The 21711-nt window shown below is 35.2% G+C and overlaps 2 long non-coding RNA genes across 2 annotated transcripts; both read left to right on the top strand.

Moving 5' to 3' along the window:
* Positions 1-2336: 2336 nt before the first annotated feature.
* LOC110928155 lies at positions 2337-4010 on the top strand. Its single transcript, XR_002586174.2, has 3 exons — positions 2337-2504; positions 3100-3184; positions 3849-4010. It is a non-coding gene; the product is annotated as an uncharacterized LOC110928155 (long non-coding RNA).
* A 4119-nt stretch (positions 4011-8129) lies between these two features.
* On the top strand, positions 8130-9946 carry LOC110928154. Its single transcript, XR_002586173.2, has 3 exons — positions 8130-8286; positions 8882-8966; positions 9631-9946. It is a non-coding gene; the product is annotated as an uncharacterized LOC110928154 (long non-coding RNA).
* Positions 9947-21711: the final 11765 nt, after the last annotated feature.

Below are 21711 nucleotides of genomic sequence, written 5' to 3' on the forward strand. Positions count from 1 at the left end.
TAGAACCCTTTGTAAGTGTCTTAGCCCCCTTCTTTAGTTCAGTATTTAGTTTAAAAACCGAAAAGTCAAAGTTATCGTAATCTGACTTTGACTTTCGGTTTAAACTCAAATGGTCCAGCCACTATTCGAATTGAATATGGTTATGTGACCATAATTAGGTAGGTGATTAACCCTTAAAAGGGCACCTCCTAATTATTTCGTTTGCCTAGTCAATTGTCGGGTCAAACTATTAAGTTAAAAAGTCAAACTGACCAGAATTTGAAATAATAGTTATAACTAACAATGCAGAGGTTATAAATTATATTTTATCACTCTAATAACTTGGTAATTACCAATTAGTATTAGAACATGTTTAAGCATGTTCAACCCGGCAATTATCAGTTTAAGGTCGGTTCACAACCGAAAGTCGCAAAAGCTTGACTTTTGCTTTGACTTTCAGTTCTGACCCGATTGAGCATAATTCTCCCATGTTTTAAGCTTCCATTAGGACCACTTTATGTTGTAATATAACCCCCTGGAGTTATATTACCTGGTCCTTAGTATTCTGAATTATATGCTAATCTCTGTTGATATGCTTATAAATGCCCATTTTGCCCCTTTGACATATAAACGGGATTTTTGAAAATGTGAGAGGACAGAAACCTTTATTATTGATATATAAGTATGTCCCGAAAATTTGACATCAGTTTCTGGTCTCAAACAGAAGTTATGCTCGATATCGTAAATCTAAGCTTTTTATTAATTAAATTGCGTTATCTTGCATAAGTCATGCTTAAACATAGGTTTTGACCCAAAACTCATTACCTACTGTTAAGATATTATTTTTAAGGATTTTTGGAATTTTTGATCAGATTATAATCTGATCATATCATGGAGTTCTTGTATAATTCGGTAAATGACGATAATACCCTTTTCATGCATAAAATGATATTAACAAAATGCCAAACTTTTTCCTACTGATCTTATATATTAAATAAATTATTTTGAGCATTTAGAACTGATCAAAATCTCAGATTTCCATAAACATCTTAATTATCATCAATTAACGACTTTTACGCTAATTAGGTGTATAGTATGGTTTAAAACCATATTTAACACCTAAGACTTGTTACCTACTGAATTTTTCTAAATAAATTTTAATATTACTACAATAAGTATAAGTCATGAACTCAGACTTCCAAAAATGTCCTTAAAAGTATATGCGAAATGACCAAAATACCCTTTCGGGGCATAGTTTGGCCATAAATGGTAAACCTCACATATGTATTATATCTTACTGATGTAATGTGATAAACTAAATATTTTTACTGAATGTTTTAGACCAGAACCTCGGTTTATTATGAAATCTCTTTTATAAACATTAAAATGACCAAAATGACCTTACGGGACTTAAATTGGTTTTAAATACTTTTTGGGCATATATGTTAACATCCTACTGATGTATTAACATATTCTAAGCATAATAACATTTGAGACCTGTATATAATTCATTTGGTTACCCCTTATGCATTTATGCATTCGGATCGGTTTATGTAACTAGTTTACATAAAATAGCCGAAACGGGTTTAACCTTATCATTAAATCCTCAAATTCCAGAATGTCTTTAGTTTACCCATATTATACAAGTATTTAAACTTGTCGGGTCTAAATCGGATTCTATTCCGGTCTCCGCTTAATCTAGCGTTTCGAACCGAAAACTATCTTTCAAGCTAACCGGTCTAAGTCTTTGACTCAAATAAAGACCCGTTAGTATCCTAATAGGTTAATAAACCTTCTATACAAATTGAGTAGCTTTGGTGGAAGGTATTTTCATAAGGCTTTAGGAATATACGGCTGAGTTACATCCTTACATCTAGCTCAGGTAAATACTTTTAACTTATTTTCCGTTATACGGGCTTGGGATATGGTATTATAATAATACCGCTTGGTCGGGTATGAAATCCTTTAATCGGATTGTGATTAATAAATTGCATAACCCGTTTTAATCTGTTTTGTTTGATAACATAAACATTGGGGGTTAATACGAATGTGTCCTGGATATCCTCGGCTCATTTCATTTGAAAATGGCCACGACCTATGCACGGCGTGTAGGCATACACCTGACAGATGCAAAATGCTAAATAACCCATATGTTGGGGATAACTCCTTTGTGGGTTTTTGTAACACCCCAAAAATCTAATATTAGACTATTTGAAGGTTTAAAGGTTTTAAATAAAGTTTATTAGGTTATAATAAACAAGGAAGTTTAGAATGTTAGTAAAATTGTACTAGAATTATAACATGATTAATCCCAAGGGGCTGAATGTGTAAAATTAACAAATAAATAAGAAATTAAAAGAGTTTATGTGGGGGAAGTGTGGGGGTCGACGCAGGGAACGACCAGGAAGGGAAAAACCCTTCTTCTTGCCCTAGCTCCTCAAACCACAAGCAATTGAATAAGTTTCTGGCCCTAATTCGAATGCATGTCAGCGAATTCTCAACTATCTAAGAGTTCCCTACATAGGGTAAGTCAGATTTTGTGAATTGATGCTATTTAGTGATTATGGGTTTTGATCAATCTGTGAATTAGTATGAAATTAAGCTTGTATATGCTTTAGAAATTATCATTTAGAAGATATTCTATGCCTGAATTCGTTTATATGAAAGTTTGAAGTAAAACCCATTTAACCTAGTGATGTGGTGATCTTGCAATTCTATGAATTGAGTAGTTGTGATAGATGAAAGTTTGAGTATGAAGATAATTGATGAATTACCATGTTATAGGATGATTTTATGATGTTGTTTTGATTGATAAAAAGAGTTGTGAAGGCTACTAGGGAAAATATGAATAAAACACTTGTATCTTATGCTTTGTTAATGATACGCACACCAAGTGTTCGATGAAATGTCTAAAAGACAATAGTAAGTGAAATTCCTGCAAATAATGAGTATAGAGATATAGTTCATGTGAAGGTTATGTAGGAATAATGTCGAGTATGCTTTATGCTTGGTTGAATGGATTAACAAAGGTCATATATGAGATGTGAAATTGATATGATTGTTCATGTGTATAAGTAAATATGCTAATAAGAATGCAAATGCAATGACATGAATGTGTAGGAATCATGTCAAAATGGTTGAGAGCATGGAAGGCTAACGGGCTAAGAAGACTCAAGTAAAACAAACGCAAATACGGACGCACAAGGTAAGTGAATCCCGGACTTACACTTTAGATGTAAAATGTATTGTAGTATTATGATTATTGTGAAACGTGTGAGAAAGTATGAGACAAAGGAAGTAATAAGGTAAGTTTACGGTAAATGAGTCGAAAGTAGTTAAGAAATAGTTTCTATTAAGTATAGGTAAGAAAGAATCTTACGTGATGATATTATGCATAAAGATGAAATAAGTTGTTATACGCGTAGGTATGGGTATAATTGTAAGTAAGCAATTGGGACTCATAGGAAAGTATGACTATGAACACGTAAGTGTGGATAATTATGTGTATACAATTTACATGTATAGATGGGTGTGTTTAGGATTTACAAGTAATATGTGTAGAATGTAAATTTGTAAGTTCATATGAGCTTTGTTTATCTTAAATGTAATTTTACGAGTAGTGGTATTTGGTACTATGGATTGTTGTAATTGTTCATAACAGGTCAAAGGATGTAAATATATTGAAAAGCATGTTATGTAGCGATTCATTACGAATGGGTCGAAAGGTGATAAGTTGGATGTTTCAAATGGAAGTAAAGATGCTAATAAGGTAACATGTTATGTTAACGGGTCGAACAATGATAGGTAATTTAAAGGATTTTAAATTACTATGTATTATGAACTAACAATGTTGTTGTTATGAATGTTAGGTAAATCTATTGCTTGACGCGGCGCACCCGGACCGAGCACACACGACGTTGACCTTAATACGCTTCCGGTTCAAGTTGTTTCTTTTGAATGGGTCAAAACGTCCTTTTGTGTAGTAAATGTTAAACTAGTTATTAGGATGATGGTAGTAGTTTGAGGTTAGACTTTATTTTGATTAGTGTCATAGAATGTATCTTGTATGGTTTCGTTAAAAAGCAGGAAAATGTTCACTTTTCGAATGGGTCATGTCAAAATTTTTTCCAAACATTTGTATGAACTTTATGTTATTGTCAAAAGTAAAAAGTGGGCGTTTCAAGTTGGTATCAGAGCATAGGTTTGAGGGATTTAAGCATTAAGTGCTTGAACTCAAACTGAAAGCTCGTGAGAAGTGTGTGTTCGTTCCGCGGCGCAAGGCAAGTAAGTATTTTAAAAGTTGAAATTTTTGCATTACAAATAATTTAGTTACGGAATGTTATGGAATGGTTACGGGATGTTGTGGAAAGATGTGGGATGAATCGGATCAGTTTGGGGGTTAGAACGGGTCAAATGAAATGGGAGCTAAACATTAAGTTACATCAGATCTGGCGCTGCACACAGGTGTGTCGTTAAGTGACACAGCTGTGTGGACCGTGGATACTTGTTGCTGAGATCAGAGTGTGTGGCAAGGCTGACACAGCTGTGTGACATTGTACTCAGATAACCAACACAGCTGTGTCTGGGCAAAATTTCCACAAACTTCATATTTTCTTGAGTTTTCCGCAACGAATCACCAACAAGCTTTCCAAAACTACAATATTCTAATAAAACACAATTAAATGTCGATTCAATCGAAATTTGTAACCAGAAATATATATAAAGTGGTATGTGTGATTGATACTAACAATGATGAATAATGAAAGGTGAGCTTGTTGGAAAATGAGGACGTTCTGTAGCTGCGGGCTAGCACGAAGGTTATGGCGTGTGATATGCTAGGAAAAAGGGACCCCAGGTATACAAATTTTAAATTTGGTAAGTACCGGTAGGTAGCATACCCTTATATACGAGGGTGAAATTCTTGAAGGATTCATATGAGTGTGGCACGAACTTAAGACCGGTTCCCTGGACATAAAGTGCTAATTCTCATGAAGGCACGAGACTAGCATGTGGATTGCACGCTTGGCCAGTGTGCAAAAAGCATAGGACGCTCGTGAGGCCATGAAAAGCATCACGTGTATGTCCGGACGAACTGGGAATAGGGGTCGTGTGGGAGGGAAAGAAAGGGGTCCAACGATTCTTAAGAATCGGGTTGAACATGAGAAAGAAAGAAAAGAATGGAAAAGAATGAATGAGAGGTTTGAATTCGCGAATGAATTCAAACATGAATGGAATGCAAAGAATGGAAGGAATGAATGAAGGTTTGAATCCGGGGGTGAATACGGATCAAAATTATGAAGAATGGAAGGAAGGAATGAACGGATCAAGTTCGCGGAAAAAGGATAATTCGATGCAAGGTAAGTAAAGTTTACGCTCATTTCGTAGAATGCTTATTTGTTTTATGGGTGGTAAGTACGATAAGGTGAATTTGAAATACGAGGTTCCGACACGAAATGATACGGGTCGGAGCGAGTGAAAATGATAAAGACCATGCTTAATGGTAAAAAGGGGTAAAATGGTAATTTAGCCATGGAATGACGAAGGTACAATGAGTTTTGAAAGATTTTGATATGATGTATGCCATAATGAAAATAATAAGGGTGAAACGGTAAATTAGTTATGTGTAGGTAAATGTATAGGGAAATTTAAAAAAAAAAAAAGGCACCCTATGGCGTAAGCAATGATGGGTTGAATGTGTAAGGGAAAGGTTTAAGGATTATGACCATATGGTGAAAATCTATAATGAGTCAAATGAGAGAATTAGTAAGTAAATACCACTTTATTTTCAATGCAAAAGGTTTGGGTCGTTTAGACCAAATGGATTAATTAATGATGATATAATCATTGACGATGATGACTAAGGAATGTTCGTTGAGTTTTATGCTCACAGGATGGATAGCACATGGGAAGTTCGTTGCTATTATTTAGTAATTAAAAATGCAAGGTACTTAAGCGGGTCAATGCCTTGACTCGAGTCAGGTATGTGTAAGTAAAATTTTAGTAAAGATGTGTGATTTGGGTGAATTACGTAGTTAGAAGTCCCTCGTCGTAAAAGAAGGGCTAAAATTTACCAAAAAGCCCTCGAAAGGCAAATTGGGTAAACGACCCTCAAAGGTAGTTTGGAAATAAGTTTTACAAATGAATACACCTTTTTGGTCGCGAAGAGGTGAAAGGTATATGCCCTTTTGCTTAATGCCTTGTAATGGGCATTTTTCGTAAATTGTCAAACCGAAGGGTAAAATGTGGAATATTAGATTTTAACAAGGTAGATCCACCACATATATAGTTGTGGTGGAAGACGAAAGAAGTCTTAGTGTGAAAATAGAAGGTATGAGGGGTATATATGAATGTACGCATGTACGTAGAGGTGTAGGAAAGTATGTAAGTATGTATATATATATGTATGAATATATGTACGTATGTAAGTATGTACGAATGTATGCAAGTATGTTTGAATGTATGCAAGTATGTTTGAATGTATGCAAAAATGTATGAATGTATGTAAGTATGAATGAATGAATGTAAGTATGTATGAACGTAGGTATAAATGTATGCACATATGTAGATATATATGAATGAATGTATGCATGCATGCACATGTGAACGTGTGTGCGTATGTATGATTTAGATACGTTTGAGTAATAACGTTATTAATCGTGTTCCGTTGAGAAAGCAATATAATGCAAGTATGAGAACATTGGATGCATGAGGAATTGAAGTTGATCTCAAAAAGGGTAAAGTTACGTATGTCACGAATTGAACCAATTATAAACCTTGTAAGAGTTTTATGAGTATGAATATGTTATCATACCTAAAGTGTTGAAGCGTATTGTATGAAAGTTTGTGAGCATTATTTATATAAAATGCGAAGGTCCTTATAAATTTCAGTTATGTAAGCTTAGATCTTACAAATTATATTATTTGACCCATGTACAGTATAATGCTAATGCAAATCGGGAAATTATGAAGGAACTATGGGTGAGTGAACACCAAGTTGAACGCAAGTATGAAAGGAAATGTGATAACCGTTAATGTTATAAATGAGAATGATGGAATTCTTGGCTGATGATAGTAGTATGTTGAAAGGATGCTCATGATGAGAGCTCGTTACAGACGAATGAAGTCAATTTGGTTAGAGGTCAATAAGGGAATGAAATCTTAGTTCAGTCTTGAAGTATTCAGAAACGCCCATATGTGTGAATAGTAAGTAATGCATGAGAATCACGAATGAAATGATTTGTAATGTAATATATATGAATATCCATGTAAATATACGTATGTATACAAGTAGGAATGTATGAAGGTATGAAGATACGTATGAACGTACGTATGTATGTAGAGAGATAGGGATGGTATGAATGTATGTAATAAATGTATGAAGGTACGTATGAGGGTGTGCATTATATAACAATAAGTTAGCATGTAAACATGTACGTATAGATGTGCTATTGTTGCAAGTATGTTTTCGGGTGTATGTAAATAGATGTATGAGTGTACATATATGAACGTATGTACGTATGTGTTAAAAGGGATTGGATGTGCACAAAGGAATAAAGCTTGTATGTATTTATGTATGTATGTATGCATGTGTGAATGTATACATGAAGGTATGTATGTATGTATGAACATACGTGTAAATATAAGCATATGAGTATTAGACTTGATTTAAGAAAGTAAAGATAGGACGTATAGTTATATTTGTTCATGAATGAGACATTTTTATAAGGTATGAGTAAATTCTTGCCATGGTGTGTATTGTGAATGAAATGAATGAATAACCAAGTAGTGATGATCGTCACTAGGGGACTAACATAAGGCAAGAATTCGAAATCTCAAGATACGTATATTTTAGGATTGTGCGAAATAAAAAGAACTAGTATCAACCGGTCAGTTAAGGACTATGGTCCCGTGGAAATGAGCAAGGTTTCGGGGACGAAACCTCTTTTAAGGGGGGGTAGACTTGTAACACCCCAAAAATCTAATATTAGACTATTTGAATGTTTAAAGGTTTTAAATAAAGTTTATTAGGTTATAATAAACAAGGAAGTTTAGAATGTTAGTAAAATTGTACTAGAATTATAACATGATTAATCCCAAGGGGCTGAATGTGTAAAATTAACAAATAAATAAGAAATTAAAAGAGTTTATGTGGGGGAAGTGTGGGGGGCGACGCAGGGAACGACCAGGAAGGGAAAAACCCTTCTTCTTGCCCTAGCTCCTCAAACCACAAGCAATTGAATAAGTTTCTGGCCCTAATTCGAATGCATGTCAGCGAATTCTCAACTATCTAAGAGTTCCCTACATAGAGTAAGTCAGATTTTGTGAATTGATGCTATTTAGTGAATATAGGTTTTGATCAATCTGTGAATTAGTATGAAATTAAGCTTGTATATGCTTTAGAAATTATCATTTAGAAGATATTCTATGCCTGAATTCGTTTATATGAAAGTTTGAAGTAAAACCCATTTAACCTAGTGATGTGGTGATCTTGCAATTCTATGAATTGAGTAGTTGTGATAGATGAAAGTTTGAGTATGAAGATAATTGATGAATTACCATGTTATAGGATGATTTTATGATGTGGTTTTGATTGATAAAAAGAGTTGTGAAGGCTACTAGGGAAAATATGAATAAAACACTTGTATCTTATGCTTTGTTAATGATACGCACACCAAGTGTTCGATGAAATGTCTAAAAGACAATAGTAAGTGAAATTCCTGCAAATAATGAGTATAGAGATATAGTTCATGTGAAGGTTATGTAGGAATAATGTCGAGTATGCTTTATGCTTGGTTGATTGGATTAACAAAGGTCATATATGAGATGTGAAATTGATATGATTGTTCATATGTATAAGTAAATATGCTAATAAGAATGCAAATGCAATGACATGAATGTGTAGGAATCATGTCAAAATGGTTGAGAGCATGGAAGGCTAACGGGCTAAGAAGACTCAAGTAAAACAAACGCAAATACGGACGCACAAGGTAAGTGAATCCCGGACTTACACTTTAGATGTAAAATGTATTGTAGTATTATGATTATTGTGAAACGTGTGAGAAAGTATGAGACAAAGGAAGTAATAAGGTAAGTTTACGGTAAATGAGTCGAAAGTAGTTAAGAAATAGTTTCTATTAAGTATAGGTAAGAAAGAATCTTACGTGATGATATTATGCATAAAGATGAAATAAGTTGTTATACGCGTAGGTATGGGTATAATTGTAAGTAAGCAATTGGGACTCATAGGAAAGTATGACTATGAACACGTAAGTGTGGATAATTATGTGTATACAATTTACATGTATAGATGGGTGTGTTTAGGATTTACAAGTAATATGTGTAGAATGCAAATTTGTAAGTTCATATGAGCTTTGTTTATCTTAAATGTAATTTTACGAGTAGTGGTATTTGGTACTATGGATTGTTGTAATTGTTCATAACGGGTCAAAGGATGTAAATATATTGAAAAGCATGTTATGTAGCGATTCATTACGAATGGGTCGAAAGGTGATAAGTTGGATGTTTCAAATGGAAGTAAAGATGCTAATAAGGTAACATGTTATGTTAACGGGTCGAACAATGATAGGTAATTTAAAGGATTTTAAATTACTATGTATTATGAACTAACAATGTTGTTGTTATGAATGTTAGGTAAATCTATTGCTTGACGCGGCGCACCCGGACCGAGCACACACGACGTTGACCTTAATACGCTTCCGTTTCAAGTTGTTTCTTTTGAATGGGTCGAAACGTCCTTTTGTGTAGTAAATGTTAAACTAGTTATTAGGATGATGGTAGTAGTTTGAGGTTAGACTTTATTTTGATTAGTGTCATAGAATGTATCTTGAATGGTTTCGTTAAAAAGCAGGAAAATGTTCACTTTTCGAATGGGTCATGTCAAAATTTTTCCAAACATTTGTATGAACTTTATGTTATTGTCAAAAGTAAAAAGTGGGCGTTTCAGTTTTATAGTGGTGAGTCGGTTAATTATGACCGGCTTCCAAACCGGCCCCATATGTATGACAAACATGTAAAACGGCATACAAGATTATCTTAAATAATTGTCACAAGTATAAATGGTTTGTGCATTGTGCACTTAAATCAATTTTCTTAAACTCTTTCCAAATGGGTCGGTTAATTGTATTTACCATTGTAAACTGACGTATTTTCCAAAGACTATTTGACAGGTACCTCACGTAAATAGGCTGGAGCTACTTGGTATCAAATAAGAGGATTTTGCAAATCCTTAGATGCCTGGAGTCTGTTATTTCAGTTTCTTGTATTTTTATTTTATCATCCGTCTGTGGATCTCTATTATAACCAAGTCTGTATATTCTTTTATTTGGACACTTAGACAATATGGTTTATAATAGTAATTTTTCACCAAGCCTTCCGCTTGCTATTATGTTGTGTATATTGACTATGATGATATCAACTATGTCACGATGCTCCCCACCGGTAATATGTGGAAATATCGGGGTGTGACACAACTAGGGATTACTTCAACACTGGGATAGATAGAACAAAACAAAATACTAATAATAGATATAATTAAGTTAAATGAATTTAAACAACCTTGGATAGCTGAATAGGATTGTTGTTTATTTGTTTGCATAAAAATGTCATGAAAGTTATTGAATAATGTCATAATGGTTCACAAAGGTGATTTATGTGCAAGTTATTATCATTTAAACTTTACGTGTAATATATGCAATTTATTCAACTCTTTCAGTGATTAAATTAGAAGATATAATTAACCCAATGGAAGAATTTAAGTGTTTATTGGCTATTATATAGGTCACAAGCATATTTTCATACTATTAATTATCAACATTTTAGTGTTTTGTGGTATTATATCCCATGCATGATGTTATTTTTAAAGGTCAATTGATTTTTCACTTTTAACTCAAATATTTTCATCTTTTCTATTTTAACCTTTTTTTTATTTTATTTTTACTTTTAACCCAAAGTTTTTCTTCTTTTATAATTTAACCCAACACTTTTTTTTTATTTTTAACTTTGGTTTCTCATACTTTTCATAGTTCGCAAGTATTTCGTTCTAAATTTTGCGAGTTAACACGCCCTTTTTCGTCTATTCTTTTCTATGTTTTACGTTTCTTTGTAATTTCTTCGCGTTAGCACGCCGCAACGGACGGGCATGATTCAACGATTTTACATCTGCTTTTCGTTCAGTGTCATGTTTTTAATTTTTATTTGTTTTGTTTTATGAGTTTTTCCGGTATTGGTGCTCGCTAGCATTAGTGCTACTTGGCAGGTTATATATGATTAGAAACATAAAACATATTTTGATATATAATGTAATAAAAATCTTTGAGAATATTCAAATATGCAATTTACCATTTAATAAACGATACTAAAGTGAAACTCTATGTGCCCAAAAGTGGTTTTTACTAAAAAAAACAAAAAATTACGTAACCATATGAATGCTAATAACAATACCTTACTCAATTTTTTATGTCAAATTTAATAATTAAAAAGCAAAGACCGTTAAGATTAAGGTGGGTTAGTTTTAAGAAAAGGAGACTTTTTGATTACTAAGCAATAAGAACCAAGCAATTATTTGTGACTATTAAAAAAATGATAGATTTACATGTACAAAGTAAGTCGGTCAGAAAATATAATTAATAAATGTATTTAAAAATCACATTAATAAGCTTAAAACGATGCTGCAATAAGAAAAATTAATCAAGTAATTCTTAGGCCGGATGGTGTGGCTTAGCGTCACCTCGCCACATCGACAACAATAGCGTCCGGGGCGCCATCAACCACCTCACCGCCGCTAAGAGGAGGGTGCTATGGCCCTTTCGCCATCGTGCTAACGGGCGTTTTTGGCTTGATCGAGGCACTTGGTCAAGATAAGGGGACGTTATTGGCATTGAGGGGGCTTTATACCACACCCTGCAAGTTAAAAAAAGGGGTTTCCCCCTGTGTGACGTGGCGTTGACGTGGCGCTGAGGTGGCGTGATAAAGCCCCTAGGGGCTTTATACCACACCCTCCGGCCTTATGATGATTCCCGGTTAGATGAAAGCAAGACTAATTAAATAATGATAATCTTTGCCACTAAATGAGTTAAGAATTGTAGAAATTTTGTTTTAACCAATGTTCTAAAATCCGGTTTTTTAATCATACCGGATTAGCCACAAAAATGGTTTAATCGGTTGAACCGGGTTGTGTCGAGCGGTTCAACCGGGTTGACTAGTTAATTATATAATTTCATAAATTACAACATTAACTCAAAAAATAATCCAAAATTGGATTAAAATGAAAAGAGTAAATTGCCATTTTAGTCCCTGAGTTTTGTCCAAATTTGCCACTTTAGTCCAAATAGTTTTTTTTTTTGCCTCTGGGTCCCTGACTTTTCCATTTTATTGTCGTTTTGATCACATACACTAACTCCATCCAAAAACTCAGTTTAAACCAGGGGTATTTTGGAGATTTTCAATTTAAACTTTTCAACTTGCCATTTTGATCCAATACCAAAAACTCAAAAAATTTCCAAAAAAGTCATAAAAATTCTAAAAAATCCAAATATTTCTAAAAAATCAAAAAAATTCTAAAAAATCCAAAAAATCCGTTTCGGCGCGAACCGTTTCGAACCCGAACCGTTTCGAGCTGAACCGTTTCGAACCGAACCGTTTCGACCCGTGCCGTTTCGAAGCCGAACCGTTTCGACCGTTTCAAACCGAACCGTTTCGAACCGTGCCGTATCGAACCGAACCGTTTCGACCCGTACCGTTTTGACGCGAACCGTTTCGACCCGAACCGTTTCGCGTCGAACCGTTTCGACTCGAATCGTTTCGACCCATACCGTTTCGACCGTTTCAAACCGAACCGTTTCGAACCGTGTCGTATCGAACCGAACCGTTTCGACCCGTACCATTTCGAACCGAATCGTTTCGAACCAAACCATTTCGACCCGAACCGTTTCGAGCCGAACTGTTTCGACGCGAACCGTTTCGACCCGTACCGTTTCGAAGCCGAATCGTTTCAAGCCGACCTGTTTCGAACCGTACCGTATCGAACCGAACCGTTTCGACCCGTACCGTTTCAAACCGTGCCGTATCGAACCGAACCGTTTCGACCCGTACCGGTTCGGTTTGAAACGGTACGGTTCGAAACGGTTCGCGTCGAAACAGTTCGGCTCGAAACGGTTCGGGTCTAAATGGTTTGGTTCGAAACGGTTCGGTTCGAAATGGTACGGGTCGAAACGGTTCGGTTCGATGCGGCACGGTTCGAAACGGTTCGGTTTGAAACGATCGAAACGGTATGGGTCGAAACGGCTCGGTTCGACACGGCACGGTTCGATACGGCACGGTTCGAAACGGCACGGTTCGAAACGGCACGGGTCGAAACGGTTCAGCTCGAAACGGTTCGGGTTCGAAACGGTACGTGTCGAAACGGTTCGGTTCGATACGGCACGGTTCGAAACGGTTCGGTTTGAAACGGTTCGCGTCGAAACGGTACGGTTTGGAACGGTACGGGTCGGAACGGTTCGCGTTGAAACGGTTCGGCTTCGAAACGGTACGGGTCGAAACGGTTCGCGTCGAAACGGTTCGGGTCGAAACGGTTCGCGCCGAAACGGATTTTTTGGATTTTTTAGAATTTTTATGATTTTTTAGAAAAAAATTTGATTTTTTGGATTTTTTTGATTTTTTGGAATTGGATCAAAATGGCAATTGAAAAGAGTTAAAGATGGAGTTTTTGGATGGAGTTAGTGTATGTGATCAAAACGGCAATAAAATGGAAAAGTCAGGGACCCAAAGGCAAAAAAAAAACTATTTGGACTAAAGTGGCAAATTTGGACAAAACTCAGGGACTAAAATGGCAATTTACTCAAATGAAAATATGGAACGAAGGATGGGTTGATGTTAGTCTGGAACAAGCCAGGAATGATGGAGTGATGAAGCAAGTTTTGAATTTGATCGATGGAGATAAAATATTAAAAGTTGTTAGGTTAAAGGAAAGAGTAAACATGGAGATGGGACGATAAAAAGTAAAGTCTTAAGAAAAACAGACTTGAGACGGTACCGGTATACCGGATTTTACCGGCGGTACAAAGTCTATGCCGTTTCTCCTACTTACCGTGGTGTTTCGGACCGGATTTACATCCGAAAATGGTAATACCGGCATAAGCGGCTGGTATTTACCGATTTTTAAAACATTGGTTTTAACGATAGAAACGTAAATAAAATATAACTTCAAACTTTTATTATTTGTAGAGTAAATTCATGTGTTGTAATCGTTCTTTTTACTACCTGATTCTCATTACAAAACTATAAATAAGCAACATCTTTATGCATAAGGTAGTTGTATTATTAGCCTTGGGAGTTTTTCAAAAAAAAAAAATGAAATTTTCATTTATAACCTTAAAGTTTCAATATTTGACAATTTAAGTCTAAAGTTTCAATCTTTAGTAATTTAACCCCTTTAACTAATTTGATTTTTCACTTCTACTTCAAAAGTTTTCATGTTTTGCATTTTAACCCCTTGATTATTTTTTGTTTTTAACCCAAAGTTTTTCATCTTTTACAATTTAACTCCAACACTTTTTTACATTCAATTTTGATCTCTTGTACTTTACATCTTTCGCAGATTTTCCGTTTAACGTTTCGTTCTAAATTTTCCGAGTTAACACACCGCAACGTGCATGTGTGGTTCAACGTTTTTTTCATCTACTTCCCCGTTTGACAGGCCCATCGCAGTGCGTCTATTTTTTCCTTTGATAAGTCTGTCACAACGCGCGGGTCAGGGATCGATTTAGTTATTCTTGTCTATGTTTTACACACAGGCTCGCGATCATGTAAAAAACATTTGCATTTCATCTAATATGATATATAACTAATGAATCCCCGCCGCATTGCGGCGGGTGGTAATTCTAGTTCAAACTATTTACTAATTTCATCGTACCTTCGATATTTGTGTTTAATGTGAAAATAAGGTGGCAATCAACTTTAGCTCAACTGGCATTGGAGTGAAAATAAAGATTCGGGTTTAAGGCCACAGGGTTCAACTTTGAATATAACCGAGTTTTATCGCAGTAGGCCTTTGGGCGGCGGGTTTCCCCAAAACTGGAGATGGTGGCTTGGGCTACTCAACGTTGTCTGCGAGCGCAGGCATATGGTGTTGCCTTTTGCCATCGGATTACCCCAGATAGCCAAGCTTTTATTCGTGGGCCGTTCAAAAAAATGTGAAAATTGGGTTCCTATTTGTAGCGTTGTGTTCTCCGCGATGTGAGCAGTGATAGTTGTAGTGTTTGAGGAGAATTAAAGTCGAGGATGCGATGATTTAGTGATTTTGATTTTTGAAAGGAGTTTGTGATTTTAATTTTCACAAACATCGGAGATGTATGGATGATATTAGTATCATTGAACTATTTTATCTAATTGGGTTTACTTAATGATCAATGAAAAACCATAGTCAAAGATTAAACAAGTTAGAAAGTGTAGAGTGTACGTTTGTTTTAAAACATCATGATTTCAAACCCACTATACAACGGGATTCCAAAGGCAGCACCCCTAATAGTGGGGTCTCAGAGGAGGCTGCCACTTCTGTGGTCTAAGAGGCAACGCATCTAGTTGCGGCTAAGCTGCTGAAAATTTTTATTTTGCAAGTTTTATTAAGTATTAAATTGTTTACGGGATGAAAAGTTGCTGAAAGATAAATGATTTTGATAATAAAAAAAGTAGTAGTGAATTTGGTCGTCGGTACCAAGACTAGTTCTTAGTATCGTATTTAGGCTTCAACAACGAATTCATTCTTCAACACTCCAAATGTTATTTAATACTAAATTGTTGTAAATTACTAGTTTTTTTAGCGGTATATGAGGATCAATAGTGAAATTGAAGTGACAACTGCAAAATCGAAGTTTACTATCATTAGCTAGTTGTTATCACCAATTGCCATGGCAATTTCCCCTTATTAAAAGTTCTTTCTGGTCATTTGAGGATACACAAATTCATACAAAATTTACATTTGTTCTTAACTTCTCTTTGAGAATTATCCAATTGAATTTTTGTGAGTAGCAATAAAAAAATTAAATCTACAAATGGTCTATGCGATATCTCCAAGTTATTCATGAATCATAAAACCAACAAAAATTCCTACAAGATGGTACGGTGGTGCTAAGAGGTGACTGGACAAGATGATTGTAGAGATTGTGATGGCGTCAATTGTGGTAGTGCGTAGCACCTTAGGAAAATCTCACATTGGTTGTTGGCATGAGAGATTCTTGGTTCATAAGAAATGTCCCATCTCAAATATCACAAACATGTTAGGGGCTCAATGGTAGTCGAAGATAAGAGAGGCCGGATGTGACATGATGGTGGTCAAATATAGTCGGAGTTGGTGGAGAAAATGATAGATATTTTAGTTGAAGAATAACTATTCATAATAACTCAACATTAATATTTAAAGAAAAGTAAAGGGTAAAAGATACTTCTGTAAATTTAATTGGACTAGAGACTCTAAATGAAAAAGAAAAGAAAAGAACGTAAAGGGTAAAGGATGGTTTGATCAATTTAACTCGACAAGTGACTCTAAATGAAAAACACAACGAAGATATTATGTACAAGTTATATAAATACTAAATAGGTTTGACGTAAGATAACATATGCAATTTTAACTAAACCATTAAATAACTACTCTTAGCTTTATAATAATCAATAAAGTGTAAAAATGTGTCATATCACGATATATTAAATATGCATGGATATGATGTATGATAATTATTTTATACACATCTAGATTAGAAAAGAAATTAGGTATGGGATTATTATATCACTACAAAAGTAAAAGACCATTCTTTTAATGTTGTATGTGAGTATGGCATGTTTGTTTAATAAAAGTAAATGTTGACGGCCTTTTATTTTATTTTTATCCTTCATATTAATAATATGTTATCTGAAATTTAGATGACTAGGTGCACGAGATGCTTGATAAGTTGGAAGAGGAACTCAACTTTAAGTGCCATACAAGTTGCTTGGTATTGTCAAGGAAAACGACATAGTTTCAAACCACCTCCTAGATTTACATGTTGATTTGAATTTGATAATATTATCACAAGAGGTACCCAAAAATCATTGCTGCCCGATGGACCCATCATCTATTTCAATACACCCATGTCGACCATATGTATTTTTTTTAAATTATTTAAAACAGAGACGATTACAGACTAATGTCAGGTAGACAAGCAACAAGTTGCGCCGCTACCCCATTCTGAATAGCAAACCCTACCCTGCTAAACACAAAATTATGTCCCTTAACATGCGCAGTGTTACTGCTTACCACCTGCTGAACCCGCTTGAGGAACCGCTCCTCGTCAGGGGCGAGAGTGCCAAAGGTATCGAAAGCGAATGGGACGAACACGTACTGATTCTCGATGCAAGCTTTTTCGTGCTTAGCTACTTTGCCCGCCTCTGCCTTTGTTATCGCTTATCCCGTCACAAACCCGTGGTTCCATGATGTACTGAAAAGTACATATGTTTATAGTGTATATTTTGGTCAGTTTTCAGTCGTTTTGAGTCTGTTTTAGGTTAGAACTATGATACTGCTGACGTTAAGCTTTGATTTCAGGTCCCGTAGCTTAAAGTGTTGAAAAACGAGGAAAAACGAGCAGTTCGGAAGAAAAACGGGATTCGTACGCGCGTCGGAGAAGCTGGAAATCGGAAAATAATAAAAAAATCAAGAAATCAGGCTTTGAGGCGCCGCGTGACGCCACACCACCCTCGCGTCACGCGAGGGTCCCTATTTTGACCAGAATTGACTTTCGGATTAGGGTTTGACTTCTAATAACCAAGAAACTGAACAGAAACCCTAGTTACGAATCTGAGAGACTTTGAAGCATTCGGAGAGCATTCTTTGGAGAAAATTGGAGATTTGAAGGCAAGGGAATCATTGGTACGAGTCGAGATTGAAGAATCGAAGAATCAATCGGGTATTCTAATCCCTTGTTTTATCGATTACTTTCGTTGAACTTTGTAACAATGAATTCTGTTTTAGACATCTTTGTTTTGTTTTCATTTACTAAGATGCTTGGCTAATTTCATAAACCACCTAGACTATGATGATTGGATTGATATAAAGCTTTTACCTTTTTCGTTATTTGCATGATGTTTATGGGTGATTGTGTTTAGTAAAAGGTTTGATTTAATGGTTTGATGTATTTGCATGCTTTGACTCGGTTTATTATTGTTATTTGCTTCGTATGATTCTTAGTGACGGTCTATATCACATCATAGAGTCATGCTAGGGTTTAGATCTTGGTGAGTGTCTATATCACGTAATAGATCTTAATTCTTTAGGGAAAATCGGCCGATCATCTCTAGAAGTAACTAATAATAATCTGCTAGGTCTTAGTGTTCTACTAGTCCTAATAACTGGGAAGTGAGGGGCTATTGGTAGGTCTTACCCGGCGAATTGCTTTAGATAGGCCTTGGGAGAGGTTATGTCTTGGTTTACCTGTCGGTCTTATTAGTCTATCAAATCAAATCTATTACTTCAAACTACCCTAGATCTAGGATTGGGAAAGAATAGGTCAACATTAGGGTACTTACACAATAATTAGACGACTGGGAAGAAATCTAATAACCGGTAGGATTAACGGCCTAGGTAGTGTCACAGGTTTCTCCTTGAGAAGGGTCGAGGGGCCTCGTTGATTCTTAATAGGTTTAGTATCATACGATCCCGGTTCCATAACTCGTGCATTTAACTTAATCGGTAATTTCTTAAAAACAATCCATGATTCTTGTCTAGGTGGTCCAGTTCTCATATAAGTAAAGTTCACAGTCTTCGTTCGTCTCTAGTCTAGTTCTAGTTATTTTAATAGTTTAATATAGATTTCCTTAATTTTCCGTAACCCCCCCCCCCAAAAAAAAAAACAATTAAAACAAGTTGAGTCGTGTCTGTTAGCGTCTGTCAGAGTCTAATTCGCGTGATACATAGAGTCCTGTGGTTCGATACTCGGACTTGCTTAGGTTATACTACAGTGACCGGTACACTTGCCGGTTGTGTGGTTTAGGTTTAGAGAGTCTGTTTTATAAATTTAAAGCTTTGTAGTGTCTAGCGTAGAGAGTCTAACTTAGTTAATTTTTATAGTCTGTTTAGCACACATCATTCCATAGCCCAACAAAAGGGGACATACCTGTCGTTGACCATTTAAAGGGCACCTTAAATACAAGACATCACCAGGCTAAAGACGTATTGGTGGAAAATTATCATTTACATAATACCTATGTATAGAGCGAATCAAGATGTCAAACACGTTCTACGATGTATGTCTCACAAGGTGGTCTTACTTTACGTTAGACAATCGAGTGAAACCCTATACCACATATATGCGTGCAAGTTTCCTATCGTCAGGCCAATCTCCACTCCAACCTCCTATCCTCAAGTTGTTGTCACCATCATGTAAGGTGCATTTCGTGGAGCACTATAATCTCGATTACAAAAAATTTCACAACCACTTTGATTTCTTCTTGGTGATGTTTGATAGCTTCCTCCGATTGTTGTTTGTGTGGTCTTTATGTATCCGATTGATTGAATTAGTAGCTCTTATGAAAAGAGTAATTGACACTTGCAACATGCCTTTTCTGATATACATAACTAAATAAGTTGGGTTAACTTATTCTACAAAGGCTCCTAATTGTAAGAAGTGTAATAATGTTTTATAGAGTGAAAAGTGTCCAAGAACCTAAAATCTAAACCCACTACACCACCACCAAAAACCTAAACTCCTCACCCCACCCCCACCACCACCCAAAAACCTAACACACACCCCCCCCCTCCCCGAAAAAAAAAAGAAAAGAAAAACCTTAAATAAAAAACCTAAACACTCTCCCCCACCTCATCACCACCGAAAAACCTAACAACCCCCCCCCCCCCCCCTTCTAAAAAAAAGAAAAAATGGGTGGTTGGGGGTTAGTATTTTGAGTGGTGGTGGGTGTTTAGGTTTTTTTTTAGTGTGTTTATTTTTAAGAGTCTTTGTACACTTTTTATTTTTAGAAGCCTTTGTATTTAATCATAATCCAAATAAGTTAGTTCATGGAGTTTATAGTTTGCTTTAAAGTTGAGCTTATGTAATTTGAGAGGAATACACACATATGCAGTGATAGAGGCTTGGACAATCAATGTGTTCACAGAGGCGTTGACATAAGTGATCAACAACCTAATTTTTTTTTTAAATGGATTTCTTTCAACTCCAAATCTCCAATAGCTAGTTTTCTAGGAGATTTCTTATTATTGTTTCTTCCAATTTACATGTAACATGATTCCCGTTTGATTTTTTTTAAATGCATGAGTTATGTCTAATAGAATCTATAAATTCTGGGTATGATATAGATAAGTCATGTTTAAAATCACATGTATCAATTAATATTTATAGAAACACATAACTATCCTACATATTAAAAAGCAACTTATGTGTGAATAATTAAAAAAAACTAAATGATTCTTTACGTTTATAAATAGTATATATCTTTAACTTATTTTGTTAATAATTAAAGAAAACTAAATGATTCTTTATGTTTAAATTTTCTTTTCGACTAATTATAAATAGTACGTGTGTTTAACTTGTTTTATTTTCATTTAGTTTTGTTTTTATCTAATAACTTGAGTTTGTTAATAACTATAGAAAACTAAATGATTTGTTATGTTTAAATTTTCTTCTCGACATTTCAGTACATATTTTTTTGAAAACGAAGTTGTATTCGAAATAGAATGTTTTTTTCTATATCGTATGTTATAGCGAGTGTCGGTACCATATCAGTACCGTGACGAACCTAACCCATATCGTCGTCGGTACCGGTATCATTGTTATCAGTGGTACCAATATTTGTTATTATGTATACCTTTTTTGGATATCACGACTTTATTTTTTGGGTTTTCTCTGTTCCTAAACCGGATGCTAATACCGTAATAACACTGTAACGAATCGAATTGATATGATTGAATTCCCTCAACATCGCGTGAGAGAATCCCACTAACAAATCAATTAATAATCAAAGAAACACTTTTTTTGAACAACGAAAAATTCTATAATTATAGAACAAGGGCCAACATCGGTTGTAAAACCCCAAAAAGTACAAATACAAACAAAACTAAATACAAACAACAATCAAAGTATTATCTCTTTTATACTAAACTCCGTCTATCTCTCCCACGGCAAGTCCTTTTTCGACCTTGCTTTGATCCATAAAAATGATAGAGCTTTTATTTCTTCCACTCTTTTTGTAATCGGAATGGCATTATTATTAAACTCTTCGTTTCTTACCTTCCGTATCTGCCACACTGTAATTTGGAGGATTGCACCAATCGTTTTCTTCCACATCTGTGACCCGTTTACACTGGATATCATGCTTAGTACACCTTGACAAGATTCGATGTAATTGCTTGGAAGTTTCAGCTACACCATTACGTTCCACCATATTGTCTTCGCTAATAAACAAGTTACCAAAGTAAGTTCGACTCTTTCTTCTTCAATTATATAAACACATAAAAATCATATCAATCAATCAAGTTGGGTCAATTTCGGTGAATCTAAGCCGGAAAAATTCCTCTTAACATCTGAACACCGAGTTACAGTAATGTCGGTAGATAAAAAAAATGGGTTCGCCATATGCAGTGTTGTACAGTTGTATTGTACTAACATGGTGTACCGTATTAATTATGTTGTAAAACACAGCTATACAATCACGTTGGAGTTCTTGCAAAAACTA

Source organism: Helianthus annuus, chromosome 3 (assembly GCF_002127325.2).
Source record: "Helianthus annuus cultivar XRQ/B chromosome 3, HanXRQr2.0-SUNRISE, whole genome shotgun sequence".
Classification (NCBI taxonomy): domain Eukaryota; kingdom Viridiplantae; phylum Streptophyta; class Magnoliopsida; order Asterales; family Asteraceae; genus Helianthus; species Helianthus annuus.